The following is a 24,760-nucleotide window of genomic DNA, read 5'->3' as shown; positions in this document are numbered from 1 at the left end:
GTTTGTTTGTTTGTTATGAGCCGATCAAACAATTCAGAGATTAAGAGATGAGCATAGAAATAATTTGATCGTGACAATATGCACCATAGAAGAGAATCGTCAATCGTATCTAAGTATGGATGAGTTTTTGAATAACAAAGTTCGTTACAACTTGAAGAATATCGCTATATAGAGGCATTCTAGTAACGGCCACAATATGGCGGTCGATTCGATAAGGACTACGATAAAGTTAATGTGGATAATTCCTTTTGTATCGGCGTGAATGCACAATTGGGACGAGGAAGTTATTAAGGTAGGAATATATTCTGCCAACGTTTGTTACTTTATAACTCTATAAATAAAATAGGAATATACGAAATGAGTTCAAGATAAGGCGGCTTCGATTAAGTTTCTTTATATCAAAATGCGGAATTTGCTCGTTTATCTGAACGAATAAATTGGTTACACGTTATTTCTAGTTATTTTCTAGTCGCTAAGGTCTGTTGACAATACAAAAAATTGACCCTGCATATGCATTTATTTTGCGTTTGATTTCAATTTATTTTTGGAGTGTGTTTATAAATCTTGAACGTTTTCGTTTGAATAAAGTTCTATTGTAGATACAAATTATACGCATGCAAGTCCCAGTTAGCCATTGTTATACTTGGTTATGTTTTCTAGCTTTATATGTTCTAATTTTTAATAAGTGTGAAGAAATGCGCACCTACAAATGTGTACCGGGTTTTTCACCATAATTTGACCCCCTCTTTAACTTTGTTTCTAAAAGGGGTACAAAAAAATGTTTCCTACAAAAGTTTCACGAAATCGACTAGTGTTTTCTAAAATGATTTCAAAAAACGAAATATATACAGAGTGGGCAACATATCGATTACAACTTCATTTTTTCAAATGGAACACCCTGTATATTTTTCTATATTAGGCTTGCTCTTTTTCCCCTGATTATGAATATATAACATATGTTTGGTCTATCTGTCTTATTCTGAGTACCACAGAGTTTCAAATTTTAAGAACCACTTGACAAGCTTTCAAGTTTTCAAGTGGTAAGCTGCGAAAACTCAAAATGCCCTTTTTTTGAGTTATCTCGTTGGTAACGATATATGAAACTGTTCATCGAATATACACTACACAGAGGCAGAAAAATTTGAAATATTTTCACTTTTTGTGAAGAACAATAAAAATAAGAACGCTACAAGGAGAGAATATATGGAGTTGCATCATAATCATCCAATTACAACTTATAGTGAAAAACGAATGTCATATCGTTGCCAACGAGATAACTCAAAAAAGGGCATTTTGAGTTATCGCAGCCTACCACTTGAAAACTGGTTACTTAGCTTGCCAGGTGGTTCTTAAAATTTGAAACTCTGTGGTACTCAGAATAAGAGAGATAGTACAACATATGTTATATATTCGTAATCAGGAAAAAAGAGCTAGTCAAATATAGAAAAATATAAAAAAAAATGAAAATATGAAAAAATGAAGTTGCAATCAATATGTTGGACACTCTGTATATATTTCATTTTGTGAAATCATTTTGAAAAACACTGGTCGATTTCGTGAAACTTTTGTATAAAACATTTTTTTGTACCTCTTTTAGTAACAAAGTTAAAGGGGGGGTCGAATTATGGTGAAAAACCCTGTACATTTGTGCTAAGTTTGATTTGAATTTGTTTGGAGTTTGTTGTTTTTGACTTGAGCTTGACTTGAAATCAAATCAAGTTCAAGTCAAGTAATAGTTTTTCAATGTCAAGTACTTGATGAATAAATACATGACTAGACATTGAAAAACTACTTCTTGATGAATTTGAATTGACTTCAAGTCAAGCCCAAGTTAAGTAGCTTGAAGTCAAGCCGTGAATCCCTACATGAGAAGTTCCTTTCACTTGAAAGATTCGCGTTATTTTAAATTTATGTGTTGAAAATTGTATCTTTCTGTCTAGCTAATTTCTATGTTACTCATTTCGATGCTCTTCGATATGTTGTCAAAAGATTTCAGTTGAATGTGGTTAATAATATCTGATATAATGACGTATAATTTTTCAATATTTAATGAATTCGATCCCAATTTGATGGAAATTAATTTCAAATGGGGTGAGGGTTGTAGTAGCAAGGGTTGAAGCGCTATGCGTCCGTAACCTACATCTTAAGTTGTCCCCCTCGAAACAGAAATCGACCTGTCCGAGCATTTCTATCGAAAAACTTTATTTCGTCTGTAATCTCGTCTGTTTCGTTTTCAAATGGCCACCCTGTATATTTACTTGAGTGATCCCCGATTAAATATGCAAATTTGAATATTTGGAATCCGATATTTTTCCTAATTGTCGAATTTATAACGAGCAGAATATGATGGCTTGGCGGTTCCATCTGTGCGCAAGGCCCGGAACTCAATGAATGTCCTGTTACAGCACAAGATATTTTTTTTCCTTTCAGTCCAATATCACACCTAAGTATTGCTGTTAGAATTCATTAGCTTAAAAAATGCATGCCAAAGAGCAAATAATAGATAAACATAAATAACCCTAATTTCTTATGAGTTGACGTTGATGTTCCATTTTCCTGTGACCCCTATGAATATTTCGAATGGGAGTCGAAGCGCGTTCATGAATATTTAGGTGAATATACGAGTGTCAAGTGTGTAACCCCCATCATTATCTGTTTCTTCGGATCGTACCTTTTGGGTAGGAATTTTAACGCACCTGATAGTTGATAGGCACGATGGGGCACATCGGAACCCCTATAAAGTGTTGAAATCGTGACTCCGATCACAAGTGATTATCATTGAACGTTCAGCTGAACCAGGAGTCTTAATTTTTTCGAAGAGAAAACGTAATCATTTGGCGTCAGGAATAGGGATTCATCAAGGCAAGTAGCTTGGCATTTTAACCAACTACTTGACTTGAAAATCCAGCTCGTGAAAAATTACATACTTGAGCTTCACTTGACTTGATTTTAGATATTTATTGCTTGACTTGATATTACTCGAGCTTGATATGCACGCATCGCACGGCATATATTTCTGCAATCTCGTGCGCGCTTAGACTAAACAAGGGGATTCCTTGAGCGCCGAGAGACTGAAGCATTCGCCAGTGTGACTTTATTAGTAGTTTTCTCACATCTCTATGAAATATATTGGTAGATTTTGGTAGTTTCAGAAATATCTTTCCAAACTCGGCCAGAATGGCCAAGGATTTCTTATCAACGCCAACATCTTCAGCTCCTGTTGAAAGGCAATTTTCCAGAACTGCTCTTACAGGCGACAAATCTATAAGATGCCTCATGTGTGTTAGATCCTGGATGGAAAATTTTGAAATCAAACAAAGCCTGGAGGTTTCTCAATATTAAGAAACTTTATTTTCTTATTATTTTTGATTTTGCTATGATTTATAGTGATTTAATTTATGTTTCTATTTAAAAAAAAGTTGATATTTCCGGTTCTTTTATACAATAAATTTAATAAATGAAAGTGTTTTTTGCAAGGTTCCTTCTCATTTCATAATTTTTTTTATTGATGTGACACTACACAATAAAACTGCTAAAAATCAAGTAGCTTGATATATTCAAGTACTTGATGAATAAACACTTGACTTGAACTTGACTTGAAATCAAGTCAAGCTCAAGCCAAGTAAGACTTGAAAATCAAGACAAGCCAAGAATCCCTAGTCGAGAACTTTTGAGCTCTCGTTCATTTAATTGCACCCTTGGAGAACAAATACCTATAGGTATACAGGGTATATCTCAATAACACCAAAAAAATTTAAGGGGTGATTTTTTGGTGAAAATTAAGGTGGTTATTTGGTATAAAATATTTTGAAAAACCTTCTCCCGGAAAAGTTACACCTCTCCGAAGATTAAATTCTATTCAATTTCAGTTAAGTTTCCTCTCACCATCCATTTTAAACAAATCGAAAAGTGGATTGACCGTACAAAGTCATTCAGGTGAAAATAGAATGTTATTTTATTAGGATTGGCAGTGTAATTTTCTATAGCAATAGTGATTTTCTCCGAAAAAAAGAGATGCAATTTTTTTTGCAAACTGTATGCAAACGATTGAATTAAGTATTGAGGGTATCAAAAAATGAAGCTCAAATTGAGAAAAATGTAATACTACAATCAGTTTATAGTTTTCTGCAATTCTGCAATTTCAACAATACAGCTGAATCATACAAAACCTAATTCTAGGAATGTAAGTTTTTGGAGCAATCTTATTGTGTTAATGCGCAACTAGTTTATATTAGAATTGTCATTGTACAAATCTCACTTCCAAAAGACATATTGGACATGAAACTACGAGTATGTTGCTAACACCAGAGACAATGTTTAGCAAAGATAGGGTATGTCTCTTCTCTTTTTTCTAATTGGATTTGTGGAATGAAAGAAGAAAACCTCTGTGTTTGATTTTCGGCATTATTTATGCATTTCCTTTTGAAACATTGATAATAAATCCTAAGATACCAACTTGCCAGCACAGTATGATTCTTCAAGATAGAATAAAATTTTGAACGAAAATCATATTTGTATAATTTATTCAATAATATTTCATAAAGATTATTTTCAAAGCCTAAGCGATATCATAGGTTCCTTTGTGCGTGTAATATGGAATAATATAATTTTTTGTAGTCTATTTTTAGATTCAACTACATAGAGAAGTGGGTATTTCTATTCAAGTAGTTGATTTTCGGATTTCCATTTTTCAATTCTCATGACATTCTACAATCAACGACAGGAAAAAATACTGATAGGTATGTTAATACATTCAGAATAAGATAAAGTTTTCCCTGATTGTTACGGATGGTAATTTCAAGATAGACATTCAAAATTCATGTAAAATATTGTTTCTTCAAAAATTGAAAATACAAATACAATAAAATGTTTTTTGGGAGGTAGTTCTTCGAAAAGATCGAACAACCCTTTATAGGTACGACCCTTGAGATCGATTTTATTTTTTTTTCACCGAACGTTACGCACAAAAAATTATTAAATTTGTTATCACTCTTGTAAGTGAGGAACTCTAATGAAGGCTGTGACATACTATGAAATTTCAATCAGGTCACCAAGTGCATCTGAAAATAGGTTTCTCTGGTGTGAATTTCACAAGAAATTTTTCGTACCTCAATATTTTCTAATTTTGAAGCAAAATTTCTATGATGAGTAGTTTTCGAATCTGTTTTTCTCAAAAACGGTGAATGCTATCTAGAAAAAGTGGGTTTTCCAGCAAAAAACATTGGGATTTCGAAGTATTGATTCAAAATTCAAAAATATAGATATAAAAAAATTGGTTGTGAAAGGACCGGGCAGCAGCATAATGAAAAAATTTTCACCAGTTAACCTTTCTGAATTTTTCATATGTTGTGAATATGACGTTTTGAACAAGAAATTTTATGGGTCCAACTCGATTAGTTTTCGGGATACAAGATGTCGAATTTGGAAAATGGCATTTCTTCAAAGTGACATTTCTGGTAGGAAAACTTTTTGAATGAAACACTTTTGCTCGACAAATATTCCATACCCATAAGGTAATAATTTAAACTGGTTTCTAATAAAAATAATTGTTAGATACGGAGTGTGTCAAACATTATTCAAAATGAAATTAGTTAAGTTCATGATTCACCCTGTAATCAAAGAAGTCCGTGGAATTTTCCAATTTTTTGTCATTAGGTACACTTAGTTCGAGTACACTATTATAATGTTAAACAGAATTGGCTTTGCTATTAGCAATTTTCGAGATACTCAGGGTGATATATTAAGAGGGCTGACCGGTATTACAAAAGTAGTCAAAAAGTTTTATTGAATGAAAATGAGTAACGGTAAGAGACACGTTGGCGTTTTCTGATTGGTATTTTGTCATTGAACAATGAATAACATTGAACAGGGTGTCCTAAATTCGATGCTCACTGAGAGGTTTTCAAGAAATATAAGACTCAGAAAAAATCTTCAAGGACTTGTTACCAAGTAACAAGAATCATTTCAAATTTCACGTTTTTCTCTGAATAAAAAAAAAATTACTCTATTAATTCCTAATGTGCATGAAAATAGGGCTCTCTTTGGAAATAACTTGTGTAATCGTCTCCTGGCCTGTGGTGCCGCCTTAAAATTAACACCCTGTATAAAACAAATAAAACTCGCTTGAATACATACTGACTCATTAATTCCAGCATTTTTCAGAAACTGTGGCAGTTGAATATACAACTACCTCCGATAAAATTCATTTTTATTCGAACTCATTAAACTGACCCATTGTTCCAAATCGAATAATCTAACTTCAAGGACAATTGATAACTTCATTGGAGGAGGAAATTTCACGAGACATTTAATGCCATAGTTTTACGCGGTATAGTACCGTTTTCGATGATAAATCCAAGGAATCCGAATCAAAAATTTTCGTATGTAATAACACTAGATATAACATTTTTCTGGCAAAAATTCTCCATTAAAATATAGGGTTTGTTGCTTGGCAATATCGCGAATGATGAAAATAATAAGCTTTTCTTTATTTCAGTATCGTAATGAGTTCATTAGAGTACTAAAAACAGTGCAGTAATGAACTCATTATAGCATTGTTTCCAGTTATATTTTTCGTTTTGTGGTTGTCTACACTGACTTCGGATTCTATCAAATTGCAAGACATTTCAATTGTCAATATAATATAATTTGGATATAGTAAAATGATTTGCAACATTATTCGCAAATTTTCTTAATTCTGATGGTGTTAAATCGATTTCGTCAGACATAATTCACGAATTTAATGCGTAATTATTATTTCAAAATTCGAAACGTACGATTCATATTCAAATTCTGTAATCTGTCAATATCGTAACAGTCACACCAACTGCCAAGATACAATACAAAAGTCACTAGAATATATAATCTGAATTTTTCATTGAATTTCGACAATATTCCACAAAACATGAAATGAAATAGAGAAAATATCATCTAATACTCGTTGCAGAAGGCAATTTCAACAATCCTGCGTTCTTTCGCATTCGTTTTGGAATAGGTCATTGGTATTGGAAAAGTAGAAAAAAAATAAAGAAGAACAAAAGTGTTAAAAGCCACATTCCATAAAGTCATCTAGATTATAGAATGAGTATTGCAACAGGAGAATTAGAATTATTATTATGAATTGGGTGAACCAATATAAAAGTATCAAATAGAAAAAGTCGAACATTTATTCAATTTCAGAAATATTGAAGAAAGGCGATAGTAAAGGGTAACGAAACTTCAAAATTTGAAATTTTCGGTAGATTAGTTAAAGAGCTATTGAACTGTGGAATTTCACTCATAAGATGAACATCACCCTGTATATCCCAAACGAAGGCACTCAGGCGATTGAAACATCTTGATACGAGTCCTCCAGGATGACCTTCATTCCTGATATCCGTTTGTCTCCTTCTTCCCGAGACACCCTGTATTTATGTACGATATGGGAATATGACCAAATTTTTTTTCATTGACATCTATTCATTATCTCTTTTTATCTTTACCTCCGGTTTGCGGTGAAAAAAGGATGTGCAATACTAGCTTCATGAGGAAACCATGATATATCAAAGATTAGGAAATTTCATTGGTTTAAAAAATCCTTCCGATATAAGAGTAGATATTTTTTGTCCGTTTTGAATATATTCGATTCATGCCGTTAATCTACAACTAAATTCGATGGGAACGATATTTTTCGAATTATTGAAGAGAAATATGGTTAAATCTCAGAAACCACTAATAGATTTGACACTGGAATGAGCTTTTAGGTCAATTGAAAAGACCCCGGTCTCATGCACAGATGGCGGTGCTAGTTTAAATCCATATGATTTTTAGTCAGTACCAACCTTCAAACGATATGTGTCAAAATTTGACAGCAGTCTGACCATTAGTTTGTGAGATATCGCGTTGTGAGTGTAGCTACTTTTGCTATTTCAAAAAAAAGGTGGAAAAAAATAATTTCGTGTGCTGATAAAATATAGCTTTCTGAAGGTAAAAATACAGTTGAAGCAAAATCTTGGCTTGATGAAGTGTTTCCGGGGTCTGCAATAAAAAATCAACCATCATTGATTGGTATGCTAAGTTCAAATGTGGAGAAATGAGCACCGAAGACGGAGAACGCAGTGGACGCCCAAAAGAGGCTGTCACCGAGGAAAAAATCAAAAAAGTTCACAACATAATTTTGAATGACCGTAAAGTGAAGTTCATCGAGATAGCAGACATTGTGAAGATATCATCTGAACGTGTACATCATATCATTCACGAATATTTGTACATGAGAAAGCTGTGTGCACAATTTCACTCCGGAGTCCAATTGACAGTCAGCTGAGTGGACTGTACACGATGATCCGAATCCAAAGCGAGGAAAAACGCAACAGTCAGCTGACAAGGTTATGGCATCAGTATTCTGGTATGCGGAAAGTATAATATTCATTGATTACCTCCAAAAGGGCCAGACCATCAACAGCGATTATTATATAGCGTTATTGGATCGTTTAAAGGATAAAATCATTAAAAAACGGCCCACTTAAAGAAAAAAAGAGGTGCTGTTTCATCAACACAATACGCTGTGTCACAAACCAATGGAAACAATGGCAAAATTGCATGAATTGGGCTTCGAATTGCTTCTGCATCCACCGTATTCGCCAGATCTGGCCCCCAGCGACTGTTTTCAGACCTCAAAAGAATGCTTGCTGGAAAGAAATTTTGCGCCAATAAAGAAGTAATCGCCGAAACTGAGGCCTATTTGGAAGCGAAATACAAATCGTTCTACAAAAATGGTATCGAAAAGTTGGAAGATCTCTATAATCGCTGTATCGCCCTCGAAGGAATTTGTTTTCTCTATTTCAGTCAAGTTTGGTGAAATATTGTCGAAATTAATGAAACATTCAGATTATACATCCTAGTGACATTTGTATTGTATCTTGGCAGTTGGTGTGACTGTTACGAAAATTGACAGATTACGAAATTTCAGTTTGAATCGTACGCTTCGAATTTTGAAATAATTTATAATTACGCATGAAACTCGCCAATTATGTCTGACGAAATAGATTTAACACCAACAGAATTAAGAGAAATTGCGAATATAATGTCGCAAATCATTTCACTAAATCCAAATTATATTATATTGACAATTTGACGTGTGTTGAATTTTGATAGGATTGGAAGTCATAGATAGACAACCACAAAATGAAAAATATAACTGAAAACGATGCTGTAATGAGTTCATTACAGCACTGTTTTTAGAACTGTAATGAACTCATTACGATACTGAAATAGAGAAAAGCTTTTATGAATTTCTTCTTGCGTATTGTATCAAAGAAGTCTAATTCTTTGACAATTGAGACTAAAAATTTTCACTGTTTACATTCACCTTCCAAGATTATTTACGAAAATCAATCGAGAACGAAATTTCGATCTTCATTGTGTAGAGTTCAGGCTTAACGGAATGTAGATATGGTTAATCTATGAGAATTTCCTCCTTTCCTCTAATCTGCAATCGATAACACCTCATACAGGAACAACCGTGACTTTTTCCCATAAAGGAACCCGTATCAGCCTTTTCGTTTCTGAGAAAACAGAGGCAGGGCCATTTCGACTTTTATCTATTCCGGTCTCCCTGAACGTGTCGCTTTCATTTAGAGCCAAGACCATAAAGATAATAAATATTATATCTGCATCGTCAAACTTCCTCAGCGAACACACAGTAAATATTTACTTCCCTTGCCGGCGATACCGACCTTTACATATGATAGGTATGTACAGGGTGTGTAGCGAAATGAAACGTTTTAAAATGACAAAAATTCTGTTTGCTATGTGACCTTTCGATATACTTTTTTCGGCCGACAAAGACAATGATGAAAAATCCGAGAATTTGTGCAACCAATTGGGAAAATAGTAATTTACGTAACAAGTCCGGAAAATAGGGTTTTTTTTGGGACGAATAGACAAAATACCAGGACGAGCGTAAGCGAGCCCTGGAAGTCTGTGAGTCCAAAAAAACCATTTTCGGGCGTGTTGCGTACAATATTTTTTCGGCAACCATGTAGAATAACACTATCGCTGCTGCTTTCCATATTTTATTGCGATTGCGATCAGAACACATGCAAATTTTTGACAACTAATTTCATATGAACTGTCAGCCGTTATCTCGGTTGTTATGGATTCTATGATTCTTTTCCGGCCTAGTCCGGGAAGTACGTACTTTCCGGACTAGGCCGGGAAATGCTACTTTCTCAGAGAAAAAGCGTTCGGGAAGTGAGCACTTCCCGGACGGTTGCCGAAAAACAATATTTCTAGAAAGAATCTACGAAGGACGCTTTTAGTACTTTTAATTTGAATTCAAATAGCCACATCCTATTCAACACATTGTTGCCATTATAACCATTATATAAATGGTATCATTTTTATAGGAAAACCTTCACATCAAATTTAATTACAATAAAAGGGTATTTCGAGAAGATTACTCTTAAAATTATTCTATATTTTTTTCGGCAATAAATGCCGAAATATATTTTTTTTCATTCAACTAATGTCAAATTTCATTATCGTAAGTAATTGCACAAGTGCATCAAAATTACCGATAATTTTGCATGACAGCGTGCTGTCTTAAAAACTGCATGAGTTCATTTTCAGTTTTGGAGAAATCTTCAATCATCTTTACATAGAATTTTTGACAGGAGGGAAATATTCAATAAAACAGCAATAGTATATTCTAAAACAAGTTCAGAAACGGGTCCTATTCCAACACGAATGCGAAATTCGATTCGATTCAATTTAATATTGACACCAACAGAATCAAGAGAAATTGCCAATAATGTCGCGAATCATTTCACTTAATCCAAATTAGGTATATCATATTGAAAAATTTGTTGAAAATGTGTTGAAATTTGATAGGATTGGAAGTCTGTGTAGACAACCACAAAACGAAAATTATAACTGAAACAATGCTGTAATGAGTTCATTACAACACTGTTTTTAGAACTGTAATGAACTCATTAAGATACTGAAATAGAAAAAGAAAATATCAATATCGAAATATTTTTGTTTGAAAAATGTTCCATGTACAATAAAAAAATCATGCTCAAAATATAAAAGTTCAATCGATGAAATACATAGGACTTGACCTCAGAGTAATCAATAATATTATAATCGATAATATACAGGTAGTCCAGATTTCAGTGCAATAACTTTGACATCGGATAGAAAAACTCTTTTCATGAAAAAATTCCTATAAACAACAAGCGTTTCGCTTGTTTTTTAACTTTTTTTTAATGAAATCCTGTTGATTTCAGAAATGAAACTATTTCTTCGAATGAAAGACAGTGGTGTATATTTGCAATAAGAAAAAGATCATCGCACCCTTATATCTACACCACTGTATAAGTTTGGCAGGAGACACTTACACCTCATTCGAAACATTACATTATCAAGACATAAATACCTAAAAATTAAAGCAATGAATGTAATTATACCTACTAGTAGTAAAGTAGGTAAGTAAAAAAACTGTTTTTTTTTCAAACTTTAAAACACTTTCTTGAAATCGAAACTTGTTAGAATATATATTTATCGGATTTTTTTCTTGAAAAGAGTTGTTCTATCCGATGTCAAAGTTATTGCACTGAAATCTGGACCTCCTGTATAATATGTTTATAACTCTATGATCGGTATATAATAACTTATGAAAATTCCGTTCAAGTTCTGTGTCCAAGTAAAGAATGCATATTTATCTTTTTCGATGAATAAACTTGACGTCACTTTGGCACGTAACATCAAAATCGGTGAACATAGATATTCATAGAATATTTAAACCAGATGTCAGTTTGATATATAACACATAAATGTAGTGATAAACATTTCTTGGAAACCTTAGGTTATACTCAAAAAATTATCGTACTTTTTAAGTCAATTAGTGTAATTCATTCCAGCGTTGTCAGTGCTTTCCTGCAATTTTCAAATGGAGTGAATACCCCTCAACGAAACATCAAATCAATCCAGGTTTAATCGAGAAGAATTCCGGTATTTTCTGCAAACTTTACAGTTTCCAACATTCCACCTGAAATATCCAATTACAGTTTTCTTCTGAAGATATATTATATCGCGAACTGAAACCAAATCATACTGCAAGTTAGAGAACGGACGTGCTTCTGCCAAAGAGCGGTATATTCAACGCCAAACTGCTGACCGTCATGAATTCTCAGAAATGATGATAAGGTAAATACCGCTGTGGAAGAATCGGATAGATGAAATCCGATCATCTTTTGGCCACAATCTCGATAAGAAACAACTATGTTGGCTGTTCGAAGGGCGATGACATCGGATTTTCGAAAATGCTCAAAGATGAGGAAATGGAATATTTGATTTGCACAAACAGAATAATTCAGAATTACATTTCATGCTAGTGAGTATCCAAAAATGAGAAAAGCTCAGAGACAAGAGCTTTTGCCTGATTGTGTCCGTTTGTATTCATAAACCTAATTTTTCACGAGAGGACCAGGCAGCAGCCTAATAGAAAAATTGTTGCCAGTTAATTTTTCTAAATTTTTCGTTTGTTGTAGAATATGATGAATAGAATATATTGGTCCAATTCAATCCTATGAAAAGATTTCGAGATACATGGTGTGGAAGTTGAAAATGGCATTTCTTAAAAGTAACATTTCTCGTAAGCAAACATTTTGAATGAACCACTTTGGCACGTTGAAATTCGTTTAGTCCAAAATTCATCCTGTAATTGAAAAATTTGTTCGTAGAATTTTCAATTTTTGTCTCAGTTCGAGTACACTATTATAATGTCAAACAGTATTGGCTCTGCTACGACCAATTTTTGAGATACACAGGATAACAGGGGCGACAGTTATTACAAAAGTTGTAAAAACACTGTATAATATGAAAATTTCATACAGAGTAACGGTAAGAGAAACATTGGAGTTTACTTGTAATTTTGTCATTATATAATGAAAGACATTGTACAGGGTGTCCCAAATTCGATGCTCACTGAGAGCATCTCAAGAACTATAAGACTCAGAGAAAAAAATCATCAAGAAGCCCACATCTCTTTTTTTCGAAATAATTAGATATAAAAAAGCAGATTATAGATATATTGATTCGTTCTCGAGTTACAGGGCGTTTCAAAAATTTACTGTTTCAAATATTCCGCTATATCTTGGTTTCTGACCGAGATATTCGAAAAATTCCAAAACAATTTTTTCATTAATTTTTTCTCCAAGAGATCATTGAGATGCTCTCAGTTAGCATCGAATTTTAGACGCCATGTACAATTTCTTTCATTGTAAAATAACAAAATAACAATAAGTTAAGGCCAACGTGTCTCTTACTGTTATTCTGTATGAAATTTTCATTGTATACAATTTTTTTACAACTTTTGTAATAACGGTCGCCCCTCTCAATATATTACCTTGTGTATCACAAAAACTAGTCATAGCAGAGTCAATACTGTTTGACATAAAAGAATACTCGAACTAAAAGTGATGACGAAAAATTCCAAGGACAAATTTTTCAATAACAGGGTGAATTATGAATTGACTTTTGAATAATGTTTGTCCTACCTCGTATCTTACAATAATTCCCATTAGAATACCAGTCTAGAATCATAACCTTATGGGTAAGCAATATTTGTCGCACAAAAAGGTTTTATTCAAGATGTTTTCCAAAGAGAAATGGTACTTCAAAGAAATGCCATTTTCCAACTACAACACCCTGTATCTCCAAAACTAGTCATATAATTAAGTTAGACCCAACATACAACAATTCTACAACAGACGAAAAATTCAGAAAAATTAACCGGTTTAAAATTTTTCATTAGATTGCTGTCTGGTCCTCTCGCAAGAAAATTCGAAACGTTATATTACAACTAAATAGTAGCTTCATGCTTGATCGTACAAATAATTTATCTCCAAACCAGCAATAAAAATACATAATGATATGCTAATATTGCTAATATTGAAGTAGGCGATTCTTGGAACCCTTTTAAGAAAAACTACATGAGAAAAAAATCATTGTTTTTATAACCACAATGATGCTGTTGCAGATATTTCTATGAAATTTGGCACACGTCCTCTGCATGAAGATACATTTTTGATGTACAAACAATTTTAATATTTTTAACAGTGGCGTCTATATGTGTCTTGCATTGAATATTTTTCGAGAAAAAAATGGTACGGCACCGCTTTCTCTTAAATTAAATATTATTTTTTATATTCTCATTCATATTTGCACGGAAACCTGAACCTACCCTAAAAATTTCAATTCTCTTTTTCGAGAGTTATTTGTTATTGATTCCAATCACGAATTTCGAAAAAGCCAAGCATTTGATGGGCAAAATATGGACTGCTGGTCCTATGGAACAAGCACGTAAATATCATATAATAATATTATATAGTTATTGTTCAAATTTTTTATGTAAAATGGCTTTGCCGTCTGATAAAATTAATGAATAAATAAATATCCTGGAAATTCCTATTTCCCTTAAAAAAATATGGTACCTACTAATTAATTAGCATCATTGAAGCAATAAATAATTCAATTCCTTAATCATACATGGAATTTAATTGAATTGAAAATAAATTCACAAGGTAGGAAGATCAGTGCAATAAATAAACCTATTTTATTCCAAATTTCATCGCAATTCTAATTTTTTTTTCGAGAAAAGTTATAGACGGCCAGAGAACGAACTTTATTTATTCGATTATGGATTTTAAACATTTTAAAAATACGTTTATCTTAAACTCTTCAGGGGGTAATTGAAAATGAATGAATTAAATCAAATAATTTAAGGCAAAAAATCAAGAATTGACGATACGCATAAAATTCGGGAATGAATTCCTACAATGATATTAAATTCAATCTTTGTTGCCACATAGTGATAGCTCATGCAGTTTCGGAGATATATACCGGTAATATAAGTTTTTTATTTTGAGTTGTTTCCTTTAAATTGTAATACTACAATGAAATGGGCAATTATAAACTACAGAACCTCTAGATTTTGCAGTCCTTGGAATCATTCTAGAATAGTACATTGTGTCTCATATCAAGTACTAAAAGCGATACTTTCCCGAACAACAATATTGACGTTGGAATTCGTGAATGTGCTTTAACTTTAACAGCAATGTACACATACTATTTTTTCTTCAATCGCATTCAACATCATCATAAATTAAGAATTTTTCAAAAAAATAACGATTTCCGATTACAATCTCATTGAAATTGTTCTCTTGACAATCGATTCGTTTATCGTTGGGAAAAAAGTCAGATAATCATTAATTATTTCGGTTTAATATCTACTTATATTCCAGGAATATTTAAAATGGACCGTGATGATGTTTAGATATGCGGCACACCACCAGTGTTGGTAAATTCTGCTGAAAATATCATCTTGAGTTTGTTACCGTATAAATCCAACGAAAAATAAGAATACGCTCACAAGTGTTTAATGGATTATTGAAAAAAAGTTGACCGATCTTAAAATGCATATTTCTCCCATTGAATTACGAAGTTGGGAGCATCTTCACGATGGTCAAATTACTCCATAATGAAAGCCAAACTCAGTACAAAAGAAAATGTTGACATTTTAAATAAGGTGCTTTTTTGAGAAGCCAAAATGATAAATATAAATAAAATACAAAAATTTCGTCCAATGAATAAATGAAGTATTTATTACACCTGATCACATATACCTAAACTTAAAAAATAAGGTACGTGAAGCATTTAAGAATTTTGATGTTACCTATGATAAATATTTATGCAGGATTTACTTTTTAGGTGGCCTCAACATTTGATGTCGCCGTGATAAATTATATAAACTGAATTTGAACATTATTGAAGATTTTGGATCTAAGCTTTCGACCTAAAAACCCGATAACAAAACAAACGAAGCCAAATCCATTTGTAATAATCTTATATGCCACTTTGAAAAAACATTTTGCCTCATTTTCTTCAAATATTGGGTGGAAATCCTCAACGGTTGCCGAAGAATATATTTAGGAATCTTTCAAAAATAAAGAGGACATAGCAGATAAAATATTTGGAAGGACACCTAGGAAAAAACAGCAATGTAGCTGACTACCCAGGTAATATAAATTCCGAGCGACTAGCTAGAAAAATAATGACATTTCAACTTATGTAATCATTGTACAAACTCAACATAACTATAAACATACAAAAATAGATATAATGAGTGTTACATATATGTATCGAATACTATTATATCATGTATGCTCTTGATGTGAGTTGGCCTATATAAAAAAAAGCAGTAGGGACAAACTTTGACAGCCTAGGTCGGAAAAGTTACTTTTTCATACCGAAAACCATCTGCGAATGTAAGGCACAGAGATTGATCAGAATACTGGATGAGTGTATTTTGTGGTTTGAATTTTCGACTAAATTTTATGAATTTTTATTGCTCGAATTTTTTAATGAGTTTATTTATTCTACACATTTTAAAAATAAAAATAAAAAAATTCAAAGGCTTTGATTTGTTTTTCTTGGATGATTCAATGAATTCGTTTTCGAAAACAAAGAAATATTTCCATTTCCACTTGACATTCGTGTTTTATGCTGTACTGTTGATGAAGAAGAAATCACATGACTCATTGCTGAGACAACTAAATATACCATTTGGTATTTACAACATTATAGTTGCAATTAATGAGTTGCGGTGCTTTTTATACTTTATCGCATACTATTAAAGACCGATAAAATATTTTCAAAAAAGTTCTAATGATTGTATATCCATCAAAAAGATTAATAGGGAGATATTCATATAACTTCCAAAAAGTAAGTTCCAGCTTTTTTTACTTTTCCACGACATCCGTTTAAAACAAAAATAGTCCTCATGAAAAAATGAGATAAAATTCGAGATAATTTCATTAAGTAAATAAATCTATAGTGCGCTGGTTTAATAATCAAAACAATCTTATGACGTGATAAGTCCTAAGATAAACTGTGATTTTTCACCGTCCCAAAAACAAAAAGCACATCTTGTATCTCGAAAAACCAACGGAAATGTAAAATGTTACTCGAATGTCAGATTTCAAATTTTCTAGGTTTTCCCTTCGAGAGTTGTATTTACAGACCGGGCAGACAGAATTGAATTTGACCAAAGATTCGTTATCAGTGAGTCGAACCTTATCGTTTGGGACCATTCCCTGCTCAAAATTCGAAAAATAACAGACATCATGACGAAATAATTCTTCAAAATTGATTGCATTTTTCGAATTACTCAAAGGAGCTTTTGAGCGCTCGCTCGTTCATGCGTCAATTGCATCATTGGAGACCACTTAACTATATATAAAATAAAATTTTGTATATAACTACTTTCAAATATATGTGCAGGTTTTTATTTATTAGAAATCAACGAAATACAAGCATTTTCCAAATGGAACTGATTTCAATCACACCCCAATGTATATATTATATGAAATTACCATAATTATTACGAACATAAACAATGCATTAATCGAAGCAAAATTTGAAGCCTTAAGGTCTAGCCTTTCAGAAATTATCTTACTGAAGACCATCAAATATAACCTTATAGTTCAAGACAAGAAGGAGATCAAATTGGTGAATTATGATCATTTGCTTGAAGGAATATGATAAAAATAACAAAAAACATTGAACTTTGTTGTGAAGTATAATTAAACGGAATCCCTGATGAGTAAAAATTAATAGTGATGTGCCTAAATTGGCGAAGGGACACAGTAACAAAGCCTACAATGAACTCTACCAGTTCTCCTATCTCGTACAATATCTAAGGTTCTAAGAGATCTCAGAGGCCTAGGACAGTTCGGAATAGAAAATAATAGTTCAAAAAAATATGAGGTTACATGCTCAGGGTCGGTTTTTTCAAATGTGAATAAATATAGTTTTTTAATTTTTCATTCAAATAAATTTTAAAATTGAAAATTTTAAATTTTCAATGGACAATATTGGTAGAGCGTTAAGTTTAATAAAAAAAAACAAATTTATCAAGGTTTTCCAAACGGCTGGAGATATTTAAATAAAACTTTCTAGGCCTCAATTTCTAGCGTGGTAGCAAGTTTTCTCATGGAAACTTTTTTTTTGTTTAGCAGTGGCGTCCATACTAGCACGTAAATGGTCATTTTTTAAAAACAAATAGTTACGCTATTGCTATTCATGAAAATTAACATCAATATCGAATGCATCATTCAATTTCTGAGAAAAAAGCTATATTCCATTTATTCTCAACTGAGCACCTTTGTGAAGTACTTTTGATGAAAATCTAAGGCTGAGCACACGCTGTATATTGAAATAGAACAGTTTAATAGAAAAAAACTGCCTCTTTCACATGGTGGGATATTATTTCTTCTATTTCAATTGATAGAAAAATACTGTATTATATTATGAAATAAGTTAACCCTTAAAACACACCCAACAGAGGCACTTATACATGTAAGTATCAAAAGTTAATTTTCATTATACCTGCATTATAATTTCAGTAATAATTCTGGATATCAATTTTAGATCAGGATAACGTTGTTTTCAATAGTTGTTACTCTGAAAATGGTTGCAAACCAAGGAGAACTCTAAACTAAAATTTGAAAATTATACGAGAAATTCGTGTTGTAGACAATCATAGAGATGCTATGGATCGGGAAGAATCAGATACCAAATAAAAAGTTGGACTTGTTTTTGTTACCTAGCAACGTTTAAAACATCTCCAGATTTCGAACAGAGTCACGATGTCTGTATTTTTCGAAGTTTTAGCTGTGAACAGTCTCGAAAAATAAGGTTGGACACACTAATGGCGAATACGTAGTAAAATTCAATTCTGTCCGTACGATAACTTTCGATCGGAAAAACCTAGAAACCCGAAGAGTTTCAGGAAAGGTTAGGTTAGGATCTGGAATGCCGGGGTTGCATAAATTTATGGAGTTTCAAAAAATTGTTTCCCTGATAATTGCAAACCTACGTAATCGATAGGAATGAAATTTTCGAGAAAAGATTTTCCAAACTGGTTTTCTCGATATTCAGGCCTATTATCAAGCAAGAATTGCTATTATCACGCAAATGGCTTTAGAAAATAATGGCAAAGGAAAGGATTATTTTTAAAGGAATTATGAATCAGGCAAAAAGTAACTTTGGGATCTAAGTTAAGTCCTTTATTGAATATCGCCAAGCTTTGGGTCATTCACATGGCCATCTTCAGGGCACTAAAAATGTTTTCATTAGAAACGATTATAAAAACTCATCAGTAATCTAAATCAGGACTCACAATCAATCTAAACCTAACATTGTAAAGTCAGGCAGAAACATAATCAAGAAGTCACATCTAGACATAAAAATTCTCTTGGTTTTAAAATGTATGTTTTAATGTTTTAAAATGTATGTCTCTTATGTATAGATGTGACTCTCTTGATTATGTTTCTGCCTGATTTTACACTGGTAATTTCAGATTGATTGTAAATCCTCATTCAGATGACTCATGAGCTTTTGTAATAGTTTGTAATGAAAATTTTTCAGTGTCCTGAAGATGGCCATGTGAATGAGCTTGGCGATATTTAATAAAGAACACTTAGATCCAAAAGTGACTTTCTGCCAATCCATAATGCTTCAGTTCTGCTCAAAAAGTCGATATTTCTTTCCATAAAAAGATTATTTTCTTCAATTTACACCTTACACAATATGTTACAACCAATTCCAAAGTTTTATAACCAGTAGAGATAAACGTAAAAACGAATATAACGATAATAGAAAGGAAAAAACCACTCTCCTCCTTTTATATTATCATTTTTACGCTCAAATGACATAGAGAAACATATATCGAATAAAAATAACACAAGGAAAAACGGACATTTACATGATAACAACCAAACAGCAAAAACCTATCAAAAGAAAGATTAAAAATAGGCACTTCTGCGAAAAACGCAAACATTCAATTTCGAATCCCATACATCCGCACAAAATACTGCGGGTACCGCATTATATCGGCGACCATAAAAAATGACGATTAAAACAAAAATTAAAACTCACCTTGACGTCGGCTCACTCCTCGGGTACGCGAATGATGGCAGAAACACATTTTCTCGGATAAGAATGGAAAACGCGAAATTCGCATCGGCTGTTCTGAGCGACCGAATTTCGGAACGGCATGCTTCGATGATAGTGGTGCCATAGGTTAGTGGGTACCTAGGCCGTGGTACCTCGTAGCCGTCGCAACGCAAGGGACTGCCTAGACGCAAGTGAAAAAACGAGCCTAATGAGCAGAGTGGCGTGCTGATGCGCATGCGCCGTCGATAAAGACGAGGTATCGGAACACGGCTGGCGAAAAGGAAAATCGAACGGAAAATGTAAAGTGTAAAATGGATGAATGAAAGAACGCCCGTATAAGCCGTTTTATGCGAACGTTTGAACGTATGAGGGCCAACGGACGTGAATAACGCGTATGGCCGCCTTAAGTTTTGTAAAGCGCAGCGCCTACGACGACGTGTTTCTTCTTATCAGAATGTTTCTTCGATGGTGTGTCAATAATGCTAGAACTTGAAATACCTCCCTTCAATGCAGGGATAACACTCCGCCCAATAAGTCCTGGGCCTCGCCGACTCGCAGGTCTTCTCTTTGTAAAGGGTGTTTTTTGGAGCTATAGAACTTTAAATTGCAATAAAACAACGATGGATTATTCGATTGACATGAATTTTATTTATCCGCAAGATAATCTTGTGGCTGGCTCGGGTGTAGTCCAATCTGGACGTCCAATTTTCGATGACTTTTTCCAACATTTGTGGCCGTCTATCGGACATAACACGGCGAATGTTGTCTTCCAAATGGTCAAGGGTTTGTGGCTTATCCGCATAGACCAATGACTTTACATAGCCCCACAGGAAGTAGTCTAGCGGTGTTGAATCACAAGATCTTGGAGGCCAATTCACAGGTCCAAAACGTGAAATTAGGCGGTCACCAAACGTGTCTTTCAATAAATCGATTGTGGCACGAGCTGTGTGACATGTTGCGCGTCTTGTTGGAATCACAGCTCCTGGACATCATGGTTGTTCAATTCAGGAATGAAAAAGTTAGTAATCATGGTTCTATACCGATCACCATTGACTGTAACGTTCTGGCCATCATCGTTTTTGAAGAAGTACGCACCAATGATTCAACCAGCTCATAAAGCGCACCAAACAGTCAGTTTTTCTGGATGTAACGGTGTTTCGACATACACTTGAGGATTAGCTTCACTCCGAATGCGGCAGTTTTCTTTGTTGACGTAGCCATTCAACCAGAAGTGCGCTTCATCGCTAAACAAAATAAAATGGACGTAGTGCGCAATACGTATTCCGCACAGAACCATTATTTTCGAAATAAAATTGCACTATTTGCAAGCGTTGTTCAGGCGTGAGTCTATGCATGATGAATTGCCAAACCAAACTGAGAACAAATCACTTGACAGCTGTTAAATCGGTCGCCATCTTGAACAGTAATGCCAACTTAAAGTTATATACCTCGAAAAAAAACACCCGTTATAAGGACTGGAGTTTTAATCCCTACGCCTCTACTTTAATTTCTACTATTTTTTACTGTTTTCTAATTGGAAGACTTTTCTCCCTTCTGCGTGTCACTTTGTCCTCCTAGTTGGTTCTTTGAATGAGGTATTTCTTCTCATCTGTCTTTCTTTCTTTAATTTTAAAATGATAATGGATGCAATAGATCATTAAATAAGAAACATGAGCGTTAAATATGAAGAAAATATACTAGATTGTTCATTTGTTATGACCCCAAGATCTCGATAACAAAACTAATAAATGTGATATATCTATTCGCCATTGAAGTAACTATGTATTTCCGTTTTCCAATGAAACACCTTGTATAAAAATGAACCGATGATCAAATGGTTATTTGGTGATTTCCACTTCATTTAGTACATATTTCATCTACACTTTGCTTAGTTGTACTGTCCCCCTTGACCATACAATTTTTTTTCAGCCAAGGTTCAAACTCGCTTGGCATGGGAGACCAAGGTCCTACATTCTCGGCCAATCAATGTTGTGAATCGACCGAATTTGAATCGAGATTCACACAAAGAGGAGATTTTATTTCATTTTTGGATTCAACAGATTTCTAACGTAAATGTTCGAGAAAATCTATATCGACTGTCAACACCCTAGAACGGAAAGAAATGAAAGCAAATAAAGGTCGTCCCATTAAAAAAAGTAAGTTATATCAATATCCCAAAAACTTCGATAACTGTACGCCACTGGATTCCACGTAAGAAAAGCTATACAGTATTGGCAACGATACGTCTTGATATTGCAGATATCTAATGCGATGACCAGAGATAAAATCCCATCAGTTAAATAGAAATATCCATTTGAACAACCCTTTCCAATATCGCTTTGAGGGTTGGGATGTACAAGTAGAAGTGCAGGGACCGTATTCTTTCAGTGCTTTGAAGTTCAGAGCACTGAAAGAAGAAATATACGTTTTAAAAGATCACTTGTCAAGAATACGGTCCCAGGAGATTTGCAGAAATAAAGGATGTACTCTGCTCTTGTATCTTATTGGACATTCACTGTTTGTAGAAGGGAACAGGAAAAACATTGTGGCTCTCTGTTGATTTGCAGCATACTTTATGCATTTATTTCTAACACATCCTAAGTTAGCTTGCTGCTCTGACGTTTTCAACTATTTCAATATATTTCACAATAGTTGAGATATAATCGAAGTTTGAACATTTTGAGAATCACCCTATACGAGTAGAACAAAAACTGTAACAGGTATATCAAATCTGTTCGTGGTGTATTTGGTGTAAAGAAAAATTAGCATCGCATCGCTCTACTTTAAATCGAGAAAAATTTGGGATACCCTATCAGAATAACTCTTGAATCCCCATATGAAATTTTTTCCTATAATTGAAAAACTACACAACCTAAAGAACAAAATTTCGAGGGAAAAAACAATTAAATTTAATTGATTTTTTTTTGGGAAGTTTTAGTATCTGTCCATCAGATTTTACTGAAATTTCAAGCGTATGTATATGGAATTCTCGATCAAGTAAATTATCAAAAATTCAGCTATGTATCTCTTACAAGATGCAAAAAGGAGAGAATTTTCGTGGTAAGTTAGTGTATTTTGGAAAAACTTGTAAACTTCATTAAAATTATCGATTATATTATTATACCGTTCGGTTTGTATTTAGAATTAATCGAATAACGTGGCAGGAAATTTTAAAGAATCAATTAACCCGACAGAATATTTTCAAAATACAAGCTCATTTTCATGACTCACAGTACACAAGAATCAAGAATGACTATTTAAAAAGAATCACCTGTTCACACAATGCTAACTGTTCAACTTCACACCCAACAATCGAAAATACTATAACAACTTGAATAGAGGGTGGAATGGTCCTTTTATACCCTCATTCCCTTATCTTAGATATTATGATAAAAACTAGGCAGCAGCTTTAGAACGACAGCTTCAGTTTCATCAATATATTGATCACGTGCATGCCAAATATTGACTTTGAGCCTAATATCAACCACATCAGAATTAATAATATGTACAGCAAACATTCATTTGCGCCGATATTTTGCATGAACAACATTGTCTTGTAAATCGGATTGAATGTAACATCTATGCATATGATGAAGCAGTGATATATTTCATGAATTCATGAAAAAATTATAGTGCGCAATAATTAAAGAGTAACAAAAAGCAAATATACATTTTCTAAAATTCTGTCGATATGTATGTCTGTCTGTACACGATAATCTCCGAAAAATTTTATTGTGGTTTCCACAGTTGGGACAAATTAAGCTTGGACAAAATTTAGGTTTTGTTCCATTGAAATTGGACTGGAGAGGAAAAAGTTATCGTCATTTCAAGTTAGACTTCTGAGCGTGCTCATTTCATGATAATTCAATTCATTTCCTTTTTTCCACGAATATCCAAAAGTTTTAAAATGGTTTTTATGTATCAGGTGTCCCAAATTCGTTGTATAGTGAGGGGTTTTCAAAACCCCTTTGAGCTAGAAAAAATGAATGGCACATTTTTGGTCTCAAATTTTGAGAGAATTATTTTGGTGAAAACCTCAACCTGATAAATTCAACTGTTTTCAAGCTATAAGAGAAAATTGGAAAATGGCATGAAATGAAAAGTTCTCATAACTTCATTATTATTTGATGCTACCAACATGGAACAGAAACATCCTACAGGCACTTTTTAGAATCCATTGTTGTAATAATTTATTTTTTAATGATATTTTAGTTTTGAAGTTGTGATACAAACTTGAGTTTTTTTAAATGTTGACAAAATTGTGTTAAATTTTTTAAATGTAAACCATATAAATTTCTATAACAAATAAAATCGCTTAATTTTTCCCTTTTCAAAAAGACATAACATGATATATAAATTTCTATAACAAATAAAATCGCTTAATTTTTCCCTTTTCAAAAAGACATAACATGATATATAAATTTCTTTTCAAACTATTAAAATCATCAAAAGTTTCAGTTTCACACGGAAAATCAGCCAAGTGCCTATCTATAGGTAATAATCTGTGAACTTCAGATAAATAAAATATTCGGTGACCACCAAGGTCTACAGATTCAACATCGTTAGAGTTTTTTCTTTGGTCACATTCGAATAACAACATTTATCACTTTGAAAATGTTGGAATGTTGAAAAAATCCGGAGACCATGATGGCCATCGGATATTATCTGAAGTTCACAGATTATTTTAGATAGGCACTTGGTCGATTTGCCGTGAGAAACTGATACACGTTGAAAGTTGGTGTCTAACGGAAAGAGATCTCCT

General features: G+C 33.2%; 1 protein-coding gene and 1 long non-coding RNA gene across 2 annotated transcripts in view; one reads left to right on the top strand and one right to left on the bottom strand.

Moving 5' to 3' along the window:
* LOC123673466 (thyroid receptor-interacting protein 11-like) overlaps positions 1–24,760 on the bottom strand; it is a 40,514-nt gene that overhangs the window by 9,450 nt on the left and 6,304 nt on the right. The gene's annotated exons all lie outside the window — the stretch shown is intronic.
* On the top strand, positions 11,778–14,058 carry LOC123673468. The gene is made up of 3 exons (XR_006746478.1): positions 11,778–11,845; positions 11,901–12,373; positions 14,021–14,058. It is a non-coding gene; the product is annotated as an uncharacterized LOC123673468 (long non-coding RNA).

The sequence above is a fragment of the Harmonia axyridis genome, chromosome 2, assembly GCF_914767665.1.
Source record: "Harmonia axyridis chromosome 2, icHarAxyr1.1, whole genome shotgun sequence".
In the NCBI taxonomy this organism is placed as follows: Eukaryota; Metazoa; Arthropoda; class Insecta; order Coleoptera; family Coccinellidae; genus Harmonia; species Harmonia axyridis.
The sequence above is the reverse complement of the archived record's forward strand: the minus strand, read 5'-3'. Positions and strand labels throughout refer to the sequence as shown.